Source organism: Lactuca virosa, chromosome 1 (assembly GCF_052849685.1).
Source record: "Lactuca virosa cultivar CGN04683 chromosome 1, Lactuca_virosa_CGN04683_v6, whole genome shotgun sequence".
In the NCBI taxonomy this organism is placed as follows: Eukaryota; Viridiplantae; Streptophyta; class Magnoliopsida; order Asterales; family Asteraceae; genus Lactuca; species Lactuca virosa.
In genome coordinates this window covers 61,055,370-61,073,352 of record NC_136426.1, presented here as the reverse complement: position 1 = coordinate 61,073,352, position 17,983 = coordinate 61,055,370, and positions in this window count along the sequence as shown.

Genomic DNA, 17,983 nt, shown 5'->3' with positions numbered 1-17,983 from the left:
TGATGACCTGAAAACTAGCCTCTTGGAGAATCGGGGAGCCATCCGCATTGCCTTGATTGCTCGAATGACGACCCAAAAACTAGCCTTGTTGCCTTGATTCCTCGAACATGTTGCCTTAATTTTGTCGAACGATGACCTGATGACTAGCATTGTTCCCTAGATTTTTTGAACGACGACCTTGAAACTAGCCCTATTGCCTTGAGCTTGTTGCCTTGATTTTTTGAACGATGACCTGAAGACTAGCCTCTTGGAGAACTGGGGAGCTATCCACATTGCCTTGAGGTATATATAGGGGGACCATAGAGACGAAGAAACCACCGAGCACCGATAAGGCAAGCCCCAAGACCCATGAAAGAAGCCCACCCCCAACATGTTACCTTGGTTGCTCGAACGACGACCGGAAAACATGCCACATTGCCTTGATTACTCGAACTTGTTGCATTAATTTTTCGAACGATGACCTGGTGACAAGCCCTGCTGCCTAGATTTGTCGAACGATGGCCTTGAAAGATGCCTCCCCCAACACGTTGCCTTGTTAACTAGTTCCATGTTGCCTTGATTTGTCCAACACGTTGCCTTGTTATATCTAACGACGACCTGGAAACTTGCATCGTTGCCCTGAATACTCGAACACGTTGCCTTGAAAACATGCCATGATGACCTCAAAACTAGCCTCGCTGCCTTGATTTCTTGAACGATGACCGGAAAACTAGCCACGGTGCCTTGATTTCCCCCGACGTCGTGCGCATACTAAAAAATATGCATCCGTCTGTTGCCTTGACTTCTTGAACATATTGGCTTGATTTTTAGAACGATGACCTGAAAACTAGCCTTGCGGCCTTGAATTCTAGGACATGTTGTCTTGATATCTCAAACGGAAGCCTGATTGCTATCCCCATTGCCTTGATGTATATATAGGGGGACCATGGCGACGAAGCCACCATCAAGCACCGACAAGGCAAGCCCAATGAACTGTGAACGAAGCCCACCCCAACATGTTGCCTTGTTTGCTCGAACGACGACGTGAAAACTAGCCTTGTTGCCTTGATTATTCGAACTTGTTGCTTAGATATATTAAACGATGACCTTGAAACTAGGCATGTTGCCTTTATTGTTGTTGCCTTGAATTTTAGAATGATGACCTGAAAACTAGCCTTGTGGCCTTGGTTTCTAGAACATGATGTCTTGGTATCTCGAATGACGAGCGCAGAGCAATGCCCATTGCCTTGATTTTTCGAACGAAGACCTGAAAAACAAGCCATGTTGCCTTGATATCTCGAACCCGATGGCTTGGTTTTTCGAATGAAGGACTTAAAATTTGCCCCGTTGCCTTGATTTCACGAACGATGCTTCGGTTTAAGTAAAATGTTGGCGGCCTTTTTCGGACGACGGCTGAAAGCTGGCGTGTTGCCTTGATCTGACGAACGGTGTCCTAAAATCTTCCCTCGTTGCCATGACTTTTAAAACATGTCTTGATTTTCTTAAACAACAACCTTAAAACTATCCCCGATGCCTTGATTTACGGAACGAAGACAAGAAAACTAGCCTTGTTGCCTTGAAACCCCGAACATGTTTCCTTGGTTTTTCGACCGACTAACTGAAAAACCAGCACCGTTGCCTTGATTTATGGAACGCCTTTGATTTCTACAACATGTTGTCCGTGTTTCTCGAACGACGACCTGAACGCTTGGATTTTTTATTGAACGACGGCCTGAAAACAAGCCTTGTTGCCTTGATTACTCGAACATGTTGCCTTGAATTATCGAACTACGACCCGAAAACTACCCCCGTAGCCTTTTTATTTCTCGAACGATTATTTGATTTCTAGAACATGTTGCCTCGTTTTCTCGAAAGAAGACCCGAAAGCAAGCCATACGAGGACCTAAAAGCAAGCCATGTGGCCTTTTGATATTTTGAAAATGTTGTCTTTGTTTATCGAATGGCGACCTGAAAAACTGGTCGTGTTGCATTGATTCCTTGAACGATGAGCTTAAAACGAGCCACATTGCCTTGATAAAGGGCCGAGGAAGCAAGACCTCATCCTAAAAAACGATACATGCAAGCCAAAGGATCAAGCGAAGAACGCCATGACCCATTAACGACCCCGATCTATATGTTAGTTGGCTAAGGTGCATTCTAAATCCCTTATTATTGATGCATTTGAGGGTATGTCGATAGTAGTTGTAAATTACAGATCCAATAGTGCAGTTTGTATCTTGTACGGAGAAATTCTTTCATTTACGAAACCGAAACAAGCATAAGAAAATGCAACAAAATGAACTCCTTAGAAAAGCACCCATGCATTGGGGTTCGAATACAACCAAACACCGTCGAAGTCGCTATACACGATGCATGCCCATATTAAATGAGTATATGTTGCTCTTTGGACATTTTTGACGTCTTATGAGAAAACAAAGTATAATTGGTGGCCCTAGTAAGCGCAAGTCATCGGCTTAGGTTGTTATGTGTTTTTATCGGAGGTTGCGTCACCGTTGTTGGTGAATTACGGCCCGGTCACCGGGTTTTATTATTGTAAGGTCCTTTATCCTTGTCCAATTCGTGCCAAACCGACTTCATTTTGGCGAGTTATAGAGAATTATAGCGTCTGGGAATTTTCGACTCGGCCTAGACTAGATACGGTCAAGATTAACCGGTGATCAGATGACCCAACCCCATGAAACCTGGCCAAAATCAAATTTTGCTCGACAACTCGAAATCCATGCACATTTCCTCGACCACGAAAAGAAATTTTTCTAGGCAAATCAATGATTTCGAACAACTTTCATTCAATGGGTTTTTGCTAAATCAGAAGTACAATACCACCCGGTGACCAAAGATGACCCAACCCGATGAAAGTTAGCCAAAATCACATCTTGCTCGGTAACTCGAAATCCGTGCACATTTTATGGATCACAAAGGAAAACTTACCAGGTAAATCAATGATTTCGAGCAACTTTCGTTCAATGGGTTTTCGGTAATTCGGAAGTACAGGATCGCCCGGTGACCAAAGATGACACAACGCGGTGAAAGTTAGCCAAAATCGCATTTTGCTCGGTAACTCGAAATCCGTGCATATTTTCTCGATCATGAAAGAAATTTTGCCCTGTAAATCAAGGTTTCCAAGCGAGCATCGAAAAGGCAAGCCCCAAGACCCGTGAAGGAATCCCACCCCCCAACACGTTGCCTTGATTGCTCGAACGACGACCCAAAAACTAGCCCTGTTGCCTTGATTCCTCGAACATGTTGCCTTAATTTGTCGAACGATGACCTGATGACTAGCATTGTTGCCTTGATTTGTCGAACGACGGCCTTGAAACTAGCCCTGTTGCCTTGTTTCCTTGAACTTGTTGCCTCGATTTTCTGAATGATGCCCTGATGACTAGCATTGTTGCCTTGATTTGTCGAACGACGACCTTGAAACTAGCTGTGTTGCCTTGTTTCCTTGAACTTGTTGCCTTGATTTTTTGAATGATGACCTGAAAACTAGCCTCTTGGAGAATCGGGGAGCCATCCGCATTGCCTTGATTGCTCGAATGACGACCCAAAAACTAGCCTTGTTGCCTTGATTCCTCGAACATGTTGCCTTAATTTTGTCGAACGATGACCTGATGACTAGCATTGTTCCCTAGATTTTTTGAACGACGACCTTGAAACTAGCCCTATTGCCTTGAGCTTGTTGCCTTGATTTTTTGAACGATGACCTGAAGACTAGCCTCTTGGAGAACTGGGGAGCTATCCACATTGCCTTGAGGTATATATAGGGGGACCATAGAGACGAAGAAACCACCGAGCACCGATAAGGCAAGCCCCAAGACCCATGAAAGAAGCCCACCCCCAACATGTTACCTTGGTTGCTCGAACGACGACCGGAAAACATGCCACATTGCCTTGATTACTCGAACTTGTTGCATTAATTTTTCGAACGATGACCTGGTGACAAGCCCTGCTGCCTAGATTTGTCGAACGATGGCCTTGAAAGATGCCTCCCCCAACACGTTGCCTTGTTAACTAGTTCCATGTTGCCTTGATTTGTCCAACACGTTGCCTTGTTATATCTAACGACGACCTGGAAACTTGCATCGTTGCCCTGAATACTCGAACACGTTGCCTTGAAAACATGCCATGATGACCTCAAAACTAGCCTCGCTGCCTTGATTTCTTGAACGATGACCGGAAAACTAGCCACGGTGCCTTGATTTCCCCCGACGTCGTGCGCATACTAAAAAATATGCATCCGTCTGTTGCCTTGACTTCTTGAACATATTGGCTTGATTTTTAGAACGATGACCTGAAAACTAGCCTTGCGGCCTTGAATTCTAGGACATGTTGTCTTGATATCTCAAACGGAAGCCTGATTGCTATCCCCATTGCCTTGATGTATATATAGGGGGACCATGGCGACGAAGCCACCATCAAGCACCGACAAGGCAAGCCCAATGAACTGTGAACGAAGCCCACCCCAACATGTTGCCTTGTTTGCTCGAACGACGACGTGAAAACTAGCCTTGTTGCCTTGATTATTCGAACTTGTTGCTTAGATATATTAAACGATGACCTTGAAACTAGGCATGTTGCCTTTATTGTTGTTGCCTTGAATTTTAGAATGATGACCTGAAAACTAGCCTTGTGGCCTTGGTTTCTAGAACATGATGTCTTGGTATCTCGAATGACGAGCGCAGAGCAATGCCCATTGCCTTGATTTTTCGAACGAAGACCTGAAAAACAAGCCATGTTGCCTTGATATCTCGAACCCGATGGCTTGGTTTTTCGAATGAAGGACTTAAAATTTGCCCCGTTGCCTTGATTTCACGAACGATGCTTCGGTTTAAGTAAAATGTTGGCGGCCTTTTTCGGACGACGGCTGAAAGCTGGCGTGTTGCCTTGATCTGACGAACGGTGTCCTAAAATCTTCCCTCGTTGCCATGACTTTTAAAACATGTCTTGATTTTCTTAAACAACAACCTTAAAACTATCCCCGATGCCTTGATTTACGGAACGAAGACAAGAAAACTAGCCTTGTTGCCTTGAAACCCCGAACATGTTTCCTTGGTTTTTCGACCGACTAACTGAAAAACCAGCACCGTTGCCTTGATTTATGGAACGCCTTTGATTTCTACAACATGTTGTCCGTGTTTCTCGAACGACGACCTGAACGCTTGGATTTTTTATTGAACGACGGCCTGAAAACAAGCCTTGTTGCCTTGATTACTCGAACATGTTGCCTTGAATTATCGAACTACGACCCGAAAACTACCCCCGTAGCCTTTTTATTTCTCGAACGATTATTTGATTTCTAGAACATGTTGCCTCGTTTTCTCGAAAGAAGACCCGAAAGCAAGCCATACGAGGACCTAAAAGCAAGCCATGTGGCCTTTTGATATTTTGAAAATGTTGTCTTTGTTTATCGAATGGCGACCTGAAAAACTGGTCGTGTTGCATTGATTCCTTGAACGATGAGCTTAAAACGAGCCACATTGCCTTGATAAAGGGCCGAGGAAGCAAGACCTCATCCTAAAAAACGATACATGCAAGCCAAAGGATCAAGCGAAGAACGCCATGACCCATTAACGACCCCGATCTATATGTTAGTTGGCTAAGGTGCATTCTAAATCCCTTATTATTGATGCATTTGAGGGTATGTCGATAGTAGTTGTAAATTACAGATCCAATAGTGCAGTTTGTATCTTGTACGGAGAAATTCTTTCATTTACGAAACCGAAACAAGCATAAGAAAATGCAACAAAATGAACTCCTTAGAAAAGCACCCATGCATTGGGGTTCGAATACAACCAAACACCGTCGAAGTCGCTATACACGATGCATGCCCATATTAAATGAGTATATGTTGCTCTTTGGACATTTTTGACGTCTTATGAGAAAACAAAGTATAATTGGTGGCCCTAGTAAGCGCAAGTCATCGGCTTAGGTTGTTATGTGTTTTTATCGGAGGTTGCGTCACCGTTGTTGGTGAATTACGGCCCGGTCACCGGGTTTTATTATTGTAAGGTCCTTTATCCTTGTCCAATTCGTGCCGAACCGACTTCATTTTGGCGAGTTATAGAGAATTATAGCGTCTGGGATTTTTCGACTCGGCCAAGACTAGATACGGTCAAGATTAACCGGTGATCAGATGACCCAACCCCATGAAACCTGGCCAAAATCAAATTTTGCTCGACAACTCGAAATCCATGCACATTTCCTCGACCACGAAAAGAAATTTTTCTAGGCAAATCAATGATTTCGAACAACTTTCATTCAATGGGTTTTTGCTAAATCGGAAGTACAAGACCACCCGGTGACCAAAGATGACCCAACCCGATGAAAGTTAGCCAAAATCACATCTTGCTCGGTAACTCGAAATCCGTGCACATTTTATGGATCACGAAGGAAAACTTACCAGGTAAATCAATGATTTCGAGCAACTTTCGTTCAATGGGTTTTCGGTAATTCGGAAGTACAGGATCGCCCGGTGACCAAAGATGACACAACGCGGTGAAAGTTAGCCAAAATCGCATTTTGCTCGGTAACTCGAAATCCGTGCATATTTTCTCGATCATGAAAGAAATTTTGCCCTGTAAATCAAGGTTTCCAAGCGAGCATCGAAAAGGCAAGCCCCAAGACCCGTGAAGGAATCCCACCCCCAACACGTTGCCTTGATTGCTCGAACGACGACCCAAAAACTAGCCCTGTTGCCTTGATTCCTCGAACATGTTGCCTTAATTTGTCGAACGATGACCTGATGACTAGCATTGTTGCCTTGATTTGTCGAACGACGGCCTTGAAACTAGCACTGTTGCCTTGTTTCCTTGAACTTGTTGCCTCGATTTTCTGAATGATGCCCTGATGACTAGCATTGTTGCCTTGATTTGTCGAACGACGACCTTGAAACTAGCCGTGTTGCCTTGTTTCCTTGAACTTGTTGCCTTGATTTTTTGAATGATGACCTGAAAACTAGCCTCTTGGAGAATCGGGGAGCCATCCGCATTGCCTTGATTGCTCGAATGACGACCCAAAAACTAGCCTTGTTGCCTTGATTCCTAGAACATGTTGCCTTAATTTTGTCGAACGATGACCTGATGACTAGCATTGTTCCCTAGATTTTTTGAACGACGACCTTGAAACTAGCCCTATTGCCTTGAGCTTGTTGCCTTGATTTTTTGAACGATGACCTGAAGACTAGCCTCTTGGAGAACTGGGGAGCTATCCACATTGCCTTGAGGTATATATAGGGGGACCATAGAGACGAAGAAACCACCGAGCACCGATAAGGCAAGCCCCAAGACCCATGAAAGAAGCCCACCCCCAACATGTTACCTTGGTTGCTCGAACGACGACCGGAAAACATGCCACGTTGCCTTGATTACTCGAACTTCTTGCATTAATTTTTCGAACGATGACCTGGTGACAAGCCCTGCTGCCTAGATTTGTCGAACGATGGCCTTGAAAGATGCCTCCCCCAACACGTTGCCTTGTTAACTAGTTCCATGTTGCCTTGATTTGTCCAACACATTGCCTTGATATGTCGAACGATGTCCTGAAAACTAGCCCCGTTCCCTTTATTTCTTGAACGACGACCTGGAAACTAGCCTCGTTACCTTGACTGCTGGAACACGTTGCCTTGTTATCTCTAACGACGACCTGGAAACTTGCATCGTTGCCCTGAATACTCGAACACGTTGCCTTGAAAACATGCCATGATGACCTCAAAACTAGCCTCGCTGCCTTGATTTCTTGAACGATGACCGGAAAACTAGCCACGGTGCCTTGATTTCCCCCGACGTCGTGCGCATACTAAAAAATATGCATCCTCGGGGAAACCAGTGTCTGTTGCCTTGACTTCTTGAACATATTGGCTTGATTTTTAGAACGATGACCTGAAAACTAGCCTTGCGGCCTTGAATTCTAGGACATGTTGTCTTGATATCTCAAACGGAAGCCTGATTGCTATCCCCATTGCCTTGATGTATATATAGGGGGACCATGGTGACGAAGCCACCATCGAGCACCGACAAGGCAAGCCCAATGAACCGTGAACGAAGCCCACCCCAACATGTTGCCTTGTTTGCTCGAACGACGACGTGAAAACTAGCCTTGTTGCCTTGATTATTCGAACTTGTTGCTTAGATATATTGAACGATGACCTTGAAACTAGGCCTGTTGCCTTTATTGTTGTTGCCTTGAATTTTAGAATGATGACCTGAAAACTAGCCTTGTGGCCTTGGTTTCTAGAACATGATGTCTTGGTATCTCGAATGACGAGCGGAGAGCAATGCCCATTGCCTTGATTTTTCGAACGAAGACCTGAAAAACAAGCCATGTTGCCTTGATATCTCGAACCCGATGGCTTGGTTTTTCGAATGAAGGACTTAAAATTTGCCCCGTTGCCTTGATTTCACGAACGATGCTTCGAATTAAGTAAAATGTTGGCGGCCTTTTTCGGACGACGGCTGAAAGCTGGCGTGTTGCCTTGATCTGACGAACGGTGTCCTAAAATCTTCCCTCGTTGCCATGACTTTTAAAACATGTCTTGATTTTCTTAAACAACAACCTTAAAACTATCCCCGATGCCTTGATTTACGGAACGAAGACAAGAAAACTAGCCTTGCTGCCTTGAAACCCCGAACATGTTTCCTTGGTTTTTCGACCGACTAACTGAAAAACCAACACCGTTGCCTTGATTTATGGAACGCCTTTGATTTCTACAACATGTTGTCCGTGTTTCTCGAACGACGACCTGAACGCTTGGATTTTTTATTGAACGACGGCCTGAAAACAAGCCTTGTTGCCTTGATTACTCGAACATGTTGCCTTGAATTATCAAACTACGACCCGAAAACTACCCCCGTAGCCTTTTTATTTCTCGAACGATTATTTGATTTCTAGAACATGTTTCCTCGTTTTCTCGAAAGACGACCCGAAAACAAGCCATACGAGGACCTAAAAGCAAGCCATGTGGCCTTTTGATATTTTGAAAATGTTGTCTTTGTTTATCGAATGGCGACCTGAAAAACTGGCCGTGTTGCATTGATTCCTTGAACGATGAGCTTAAAACGAGCCACGTTGCCTTGATAAAGGGCCGAGGAAGCAAGACCTCATCCTAAAAAACGATACATGCAAGCCAAAGGATCAAACGAAGAACGCTATGACCCATTAACGACCCCGATCTATATGTTAGTTGGCTAAGGTGCATTCTAAATCCCTTATTATTGATGCATTTGAGGGTATGTCGATAGTAGTTGTAAATTACAGATCCAATAGTGCAGTTTGTATCTTGTACGGAGAAATTCTTTCATTTACGAAATCGAAACAAGCATAAGAAAATGCAACAAAATGAACTCCTTAGAAAAGCACCCATGCATTGGGGTTCGAATACAACCAAACACCGTCGAAGTCGCTATACACGATGCATGCCCATATTAAATGAGTATATGTTGCTCTTTGGACATTTTTGACGTCTTATGAGAAAACAAAGTATAATTGGTGGCCCTAGTAAGCGCAAGTCATCGGCTTAGGTTGTTATGTGTTTTTATCGGAGGTTGTGTCACCGTTGTTGGTGAATTACGGCCCGGTCACCGGGTTTTATTATTGTAAGGTCCTTTATCCTTGTCCAATTCGTGCCAAACCGACTTCATTTTGGCGAGTTATAGAGAATTATAGCGTCTGGGATTTTTCGACTCGGCCAAGACTAGATATGGTCAAGATTAACCGGTGATCAGATGACCCAACCCCATGAAACCTGGCCAAAATCAAATTTTGCTCGACAACTCGAAATCCATGCACATTTCCTCGACCACAAAAATAAATTTTTCTAGGCAAATCAATGATTTCGAACAACTTTCATTCAATGGGTTTTTGCTAAATCGGAAGTACAAGACCACCCGGTGACCAAAGATGACCCAACCCGATGAAAGTTAGCCAAAATCACATCTTGCTCGGTAACTCGAAATCCGTGCACATTTTATGGATCACGAAGGAAAACTTACGAGGTAAATCAATGATTTCGAGCAACTTTCGTTCAATGGGTTTTCGGTAATTCGGAAGTACAGGATCGCCCGGTGACCAAAGATGACAGAACGCGGTGAAAGTTAGCCAAAATCGCATTTTGCTCGGTAACTCGAAATCCGTGCATATTTTCTCGATCATGAAAGAAATTTTGACCTGTAAATCAAGGTTTCCAAGCGAGCATCGAAAAGGCAAGCCCCAAGACCCGTGAAGGAATCCCACCCCCCAACACGTTGCCTTGATTGCTCGAACGACGACCCAAAAACTAGACCTGTTGCCTTGATTCCTCGAACATGTTGCCTTAATTTGTCGAACGATGACCTGATGACTAGCATTGTTGCCTTGATTTGTCGAACGACGGCCTTGAAACTAGCCCTGTTGCCTTGTTTCCTTGAACTTGTTGCCTCGATTTTCTGAATGATGCCCTGATGACTAGCATTGGTGCCTTGATTTGTCGAACGACGACCTTGAAACTAGCCGTGTTGCCTTGTTTCCTTGAACTTGTTGCCTTGATTTTTTGAATGATGACCTGAAAACTAGCCTCTTGGAGAATCGGGGAGCCATCCGCATTGCCTTGATTGCTCGAATGACGACCCAAAAACTAGCCTTGTTGCCTTGATTCCTAGAACATGTTGCCTTAATTTTGTCGAACGATGACCTGATGACTAGCATTGTTCCCTAGATTTTTTGAACGACGACCTTGAAACTAGCCCTATTGCCTTGAGCTTGTTGCCTTGATTTTTTGAACGATGACCTGAAGACTAGCCTCTTGGAGAACTGGGGAGCTATCCACATTGCCTTGAGGTATATATAGGGGGACCATAGAGACGAAGAAACCACCGAGCACCGATAAGGCAAGCCCCAAGACCCATGAAAGAAGCCCACCCCCAACATGTTACCTTGGTTGCTCGAACGACGACCGGAAAACATGCCACGTTGCCTTGATTACTCGAACTTCTTGCATTAATTTTTCGAACGATGACCTGGTGACAAGCCCTGCTGCCTAGATTTGTCGAACGATGGCCTTGAAAGATGCCTCCCCCAACACGTTGCCTTGTTAACTAGTTCCATGTTGCCTTGATTTGTCCAACACATTGCCTTGATATGTCGAACGATGTCCTGAAAACTAGCCCCGTTCCCTTTATTTCTTGAACGACGACCTGGAAACTAGCCTCGTTACCTTGACTGCTGGAACACGTTGCCTTGTTATCTCTAACGACGACCTGGAAACTTGCATCGTTGCCCTAAATACTCGAACACGTTGCCTTGAAAACATGCCATGATGACCTCAAAACTAGCCTCGCTGCCTTGATTTCTTGAACGATGACCGGAAAACTAGCCACGGTGCCTTGATTTCCCCCGACGTCGTGCGCATACTGAAAAATATGCATCCTCGGGGAAACCAGTGTCTGTTGCCTTGACTTCTTGAACATATTGGCTTGATTTTTAGAACGATGACCTGAAAACTAGCCTTGCGGCCTTGAATTCTAGGACATGTTGTCTTGATATCTCAAACGGAAGCCTGATTGCTATCCCCATTGCCTTGATGTATATATAGGGGGACCATGGCGACGAAGCCACCATCGAGCACCGACAAGGCAAGCCCAATGAACCGTGAACGAAGCCCACCCCAACATGTTGCCTTGTTTGCTCGAACGACGACGTGAAAACTAGCCTTGTTGCCTTGATTATTCGAACTTGTTGCTTAGATATGTTGAACGATGACCTTGAAACTAGGCCTGTTGCCTTTATTGTTGTTGCCTTGAATTTTAGAATGATGACCTGAAAACTAGCCTTGTGGCCTTGGTTTCTAGAACATGATGTCTTGGTATCTCGAATGACGAGCGGAGAGCAATGCCCATTGCCTTGATTTTTCGAACGAAGACCTGAAAAACAAGCCATGTTGCCTTGATATCTCGAACCCGATGGCTTGGTTTTTCGAATGAAGGACTTAAAATTTGCCCCGTTGCCTTGATTTCACGAACGATGCTTCGGTTTAAGTAAAATGTTGGCGGCCTTTTTCGGACGACGGCTGAAAGCTGGCGTGTTGCCTTGATCTGACGAACGGTGTCCTAAAATCTTCCCTCGTTGCCATGACTTTTAAAACATGTCTTGATTTTCTTAAACAACAACCTTAAAACTATCCCCGATGCCTTGATTTACGGAACGAAGACAAGAAAACTAGCCTTGTTGCCTTGAAACCCCGAACATGTTTCCTTGGTTTTTCGACCGACTAACTGAAAAACCAACACCGTTGCCTTGATTTATGGAACGCCTTTGATTTCTACAACATGTTGTCCGTGTTTCTCGAACGACGACCTGAACGCTTGGATTTTTTATTGAACGACGGCCTGAAAACAAGCCTTGTTGCCTTGATTACTCGAACATGTTGCCTTGAATTATCAAACTACGACCCGAAAACTACCCCCGTAGCCTTTTTATTTCTCGAACGATTATTTGATTTCTAGAACATGTTGCCTCGTTTTCTCGAAAGACGACCCGAAAGCAAGCCATACGAGGACCTAAAAGCAAGCCATGTGGTCTTTTGATATTTTGAAAATGTTGTCTTTGTTTATCGAATAGCGACCTGAAAAACTGGCCGTGTTGCATTGATTCCTTGAACGATGAGCTTAAAACGAGCCACGTTGCCTTGATAAAGGGCCGAGGAAGCAAGACCTCATCCTAAAAAACGATACATGCAAGCCAAAGGATCAAACGAAGAACGCCATGACCCATTAACGACCCCGATCTATATGTTAGTTGGCTAAGGTGCATTCTAAATCCCTTATTATTGATGCATTTGAGGGTATGTCGATAGTAGTTGTAAATTACAGATCCAATAGTGCAGTTTGTATCTTGTACGGAGAAATTCTTTCATTTACGAAACCGAAACAAGCATAAGAAAATGCAACAAAATGAACTCCTTAGAAAAGCACCCATGCATTGGGGTTCGAATACAACCAAACACCGTCGAAGTCGCTATACACGATGCATGCCCATATTAAATGAGTATATGTTGCTCTTTGGACATTTTTGACGTCTTATGAGAAAACAAAGTATAATTGGTGGCCCTAGTAAGCGCAAGTCATCGGCTTAGGTTGTTATGTGTTTTTATCGGAGGTTGCGTCACCGTTGTTGGTGAATTACGGCCCGGTCACCGGGTTTTATTATTGTAAGGTCCTTTATCCTTGTCCAATTCGTGCAAAACCGACTTCATTTTGGCGAGTTATAGAGAATTATAGCGTCTGGGATTTTTCGACTCGGCCAAGACTAGATACGGTCAAGATTAACCGGTGATCAGATGACCCAACCCCATGAAACCTGGCCAAAATCAAATTTTGCTCGACAACTCGAAATCCATGCACACTTCCTCGACCACGAAAAGAAATTTTTCTAGGCAAATCAATGATTTCGAACAACTTTCATTCAATGGTTTTTTGCTAAATCGGAAGTACAAGACCACCCGGTGACCAAAGATGACCCAACCCGATGAAAGTTAGCCAAAATCACATCTTGCTCGGTAACTCGAAATCCGTACACATTTTATGGATCAGGAAGGAAAACTTACCAGGTAAATCAATGATTTCGAGCAACTTTCGTTCAATGGGTTTTCGGTAATTCGGAAGTACAGGATCGCCCGGTGACCAAAGATGACACAACGCGGTGAAAGTTAGCCAAAATCGCATTTTGCTCGGTAACTCGAAATCCGTGCATATTTTCTCGATCATGAAAGAAATTTTGACCTGTAAATCAAGGTTTCCAAGCGAGCATCGAAAAGGCAAGCCCCAAGACCCGTGAAGGAATCCCACCCCCCAACACGTTGCCTTGATTGCTCGAATGACGACCCAAAAACTAGCCCTGTTGCCTTGATTCCTCGAACATGTTGCCTTAATTTGTCGAACGATGACCTGATGACTAGCATTGTTGCCTTGATTTGTCGAACGACGGCCTTGAAACTAGCCCTGTTGCCTTGTTTCCTTGAACTTGTTGCCTCGATTTTCTGAATGATGCCCTGATGACTAGCATTGTTGCCTTGATTTGTCGAACGACGACCTTGAAACTAGCCGTGTTGCCTTGTTTCCTTGAACTTGTTGCCTTGATTTTTTGAATGATGACCTGAAAACTAGCCTCTTGGAGAATCGGGGAGCCATCCGCATTGCCTTGATTGCTCGAATGACGACCCAAAAACTAGCCTTGTTGCCTTGATTCCTCGAACATGTTGCCTTAATTTTGTCGAACGATGACCTGATGACTAGCATTGTTCCCTAGATTTTTTGAACGACGACCTTGAAACTAGCCCTATTGCCTTGAGCTTGTTGCCTTGATTTTTTGAACGATGACCTGAAGACTAGCCTCTTGGAGAACTGGGGAGCTATCCACATTGCCTTGAGGTATATATAGGGGGACCATAGAGACGAAGAAACCACCGAGCACCGATAAGGCAAGCCCCAAGACCCATGAAAGAAGCCCACCCCCAACATGTTACCTTGGTTGCTCGAACGACGACCGGAAAACATGCCACGTTGCCTTGATTACTCGAACTTCTTGCATTAATTTTTCGAACGATGACCTGGTGACAAGCCCTGCTGCCTAGATTTGTCGAACGATGGCCTTGAAAGATGCCTCCCCCAACACGTTGCCTTGTTAACTAGTTCCATGTTGCCTTGATTTGTCCAACACATTGCCTTGATATGTCGAACGATGTCCTGAAAACTAGCCCCGTTCCCTTTATTTCTTGAACGACGACCTGGAAACTAGCCTCGTTACCTTGACTGCTGGAACACGTTGCCTTGTTATCTCTAACGACGACCTGGAAACTTGCATCGTTGCCCTAAATACTCGAACACGTTGCCTTGAAAACATGCCATGATGACCTCAAAACTAGCCTCGCTGCCTTGATTTCTTGAACGATGACCGGAAAACTAGCCACGGTGCCTTGATTTCCCCCGACGTCGTGCGCATACTGAAAAATATGCATCCTCGGGGAAACCAGTGTCTGTTGCCTTGACTTCTTGAACATATTGGCTTGATTTTTAGAACGATGACCTGAAAACTAGCCTTGCGGCCTTGAATTCTAGGACATGTTGTCTTGATATCTCAAACGGAAGCCTGATTGCTATCCCCATTGCCTTGATGTATATATAGGGGGACCATGGCGACGAAGCCACCATCGAGCACCGACAAGGCAAGCCCAATGAACCGTGAACGAAGCCCACCCCAACATGTTGTCTTGTTTGCTCGAACGACGACGTGAAAACTAGCCTTGTTGCCTTGATTATTCGAACTTGTTGCTTAGATATGTTGAACGATGACCTTGAAACTAGGCCTGTTGCCTTTATTGTTGTTGCCTTGAATTTTAGAATGATGACCTGAAAACTAGCCTTGTGGCCTTGGTTTCTAGAACATGATGTCTTGGTATCTCGAATGACGAGCGGAGAGCAATGCCCATTGCCTTGATTTTTCGAACGAAGACCTGAAAAACAAGCCATGTTGCCTTGATATCTCGAACCCGATGGCTTGGTTTTTCGAATGAAGGACTTAAAATTTGCCCCGTTGCCTTGATTTCACGAACGATGCTTCGGTTTAAGTAAAATGTTGGCGGCCTTTTTCGGACGACGGCTGAAAGCTGGCGTGTTGCCTTGATCTGACGAACGGTGTCCTAAAATCTTCCCTCGTTGCCATGACTTTTAAAACATGTCTTGATTTTCTTAAACAACAACCTTAAAACTATCCCCGATGCCTTGATTTACGGAACGAAGACAAGAAAACTAGCCTTGTTGCCTTGAAACCCCGAACATGTTTCCTTGGTTTTTCGACCGACTAACTGAAAAACCAACACCGTTGCCTTGATTTATGGAACGCCTTTGATTTCTACAACATGTTGTCCGTGTTTCTCGAACGACGACCTGAACGCTTGGATTTTTTATTGAACGACGGCCTGAAAACAAGCCTTGTTGCCTTGATTACTCGAACATGTTGCCTTGAATTATCAAACTACGACCCGAAAACTACCCCCGTAGCCTTTTTATTTCTCGAACGATTATTTGATTTCTAGAACATGTTGCCTCGTTTTCTCGAAAGACGACCCGAAAGCAAGCCATACGAGGACCTAAAAGCAAGCCATGTGGCCTTTTGATATTTTGAAAATGTTGTCTTTGTTTATCGAATAGCGACCTGAAAAACTGGCCGTGTTGCATTGATTTCTTGAACGATGAGCTTAAAACGAGCCACGTTGCCTTGATAAAGGGCCGAGGAAGCAAGACCTCATCCTAAAAAACGATACATGCAAGCCAAAGGATCAAACGAAGAACGCCATGACCCATTAACGACCCCGATCTATATGTTAGTTGGCTAAGGTGCATTCTAAATCCCTTATTATTGATGCATTTGAGGGTATGTCGATAGTAGTTGTAAATTACAGATCCAATAGTGCAGTTTGTATCTTGTACGGAGAAATTCTTTCATTTACGAAACCGAAACAAGCATAAGAAAATGCAACAAAATGAACTCCTTAGAAAAGCACCCATGCATTGGGGTTCGAATACAACCAAACACCGTCGAAGTCGCTATACACGATGCATGCCCATATTAAATGAGTATATGTTGCTCTTTGGACATTTTTGACGTCTTATGAGAAAACAAAGTATAATTGGTGGCCCTAGTAAGCGCAAGTCATCGGCTTAGGTTGTTATGTGTTTTTATCGGAGGTTGCGTCACCGTTGTTGGTGAATTACGGCCCGGTCACCGGGTTTTATTATTGTAAGGTCCTTTATCCTTGTCCAATTCGTGCAAAACCGACTTCATTTTGGCGAGTTATAGAGAATTATAGCGTCTGGGATTTTTCGACTCGGCCAAGACTAGATACGGTCAAGATTAACCGGTGATCAGATGACCCAACCCCATGAAACCTGGCCAAAATCAAATTTTGCTCGACAACTCGAAATCCATGCACACTTCCTCGACCACGAAAAGAAATTTTTCTAGGCAAATCAATGATTTCGAACAACTTTCATTCAATGGTTTTTTGCTAAATCGGAAGTACAAGACCACCCGGTGACCAAAGATGACCCAACCCGATGAAAGTTAGCCAAAATCACATCTTGCTCGGTAACTCGAAATCCGTACACATTTTATGGATCAGGAAGGAAAACTTACCAGGTAAATCAATGATTTCGAGCAACTTTCGTTCAATGGGTTTTCGGTAATTCGGAAGTACAGGATCGCCCGGTGACCAAAGATGACACAACGCGGTGAAAGTTAGCCAAAATCGCATTTTGCTCGGTAACTCGAAATCCGTGCATATTTTCTCGATCATGAAAGAAATTTTGACCTGTAAATCAAGGTTTCCAAGCGAGCATCGAAAAGGCAAGCCCCAAGACCCGTGAAGGAATCCCACCCCCCAACACGTTGCCTTGATTGCTCGAATGACGACCCAAAAACTAGCCCTGTTGCCTTGATTCCTCGAACATGTTGCCTTAATTTGTCGAACGATGACCTGATGACTAGCATTGTTGCCTTGATTTGTCGAACGACGGCCTTGAAACTAGCCCTGTTGCCTTGTTTCCTTGAACTTGTTGCCTCGATTTTCTGAATGATGCCCTGATGACTAGCATTGTTGCCTTGATTTGTCGAACGACGACCTTGAAACTAGCCGTGTTGCCTTGTTTCCTTGAACTTGTTGCCTTGATTTTTTGAATGATGACCTGAAAACTAGCCTCTTGGAGAATCGGGGAGCCATCCGCATTGCCTTGATTGCTCGAATGACGACCCAAAAACTAGCCTTGTTGCCTTGATTCCTCGAACATGTTGCCTTAATTTTGTCGAACGATGACCTGATGACTAGCATTGTTCCCTAGATTTTTTGAACGACGACCTTGAAACTAGCCCTATTGCCTTGAGCTTGTTGCCTTGATTTTTTGAACGATGACCTGAAGACTAGCCTCTTGGAGAACTGGGGAGCTATCCACATTGCCTTGAGGTA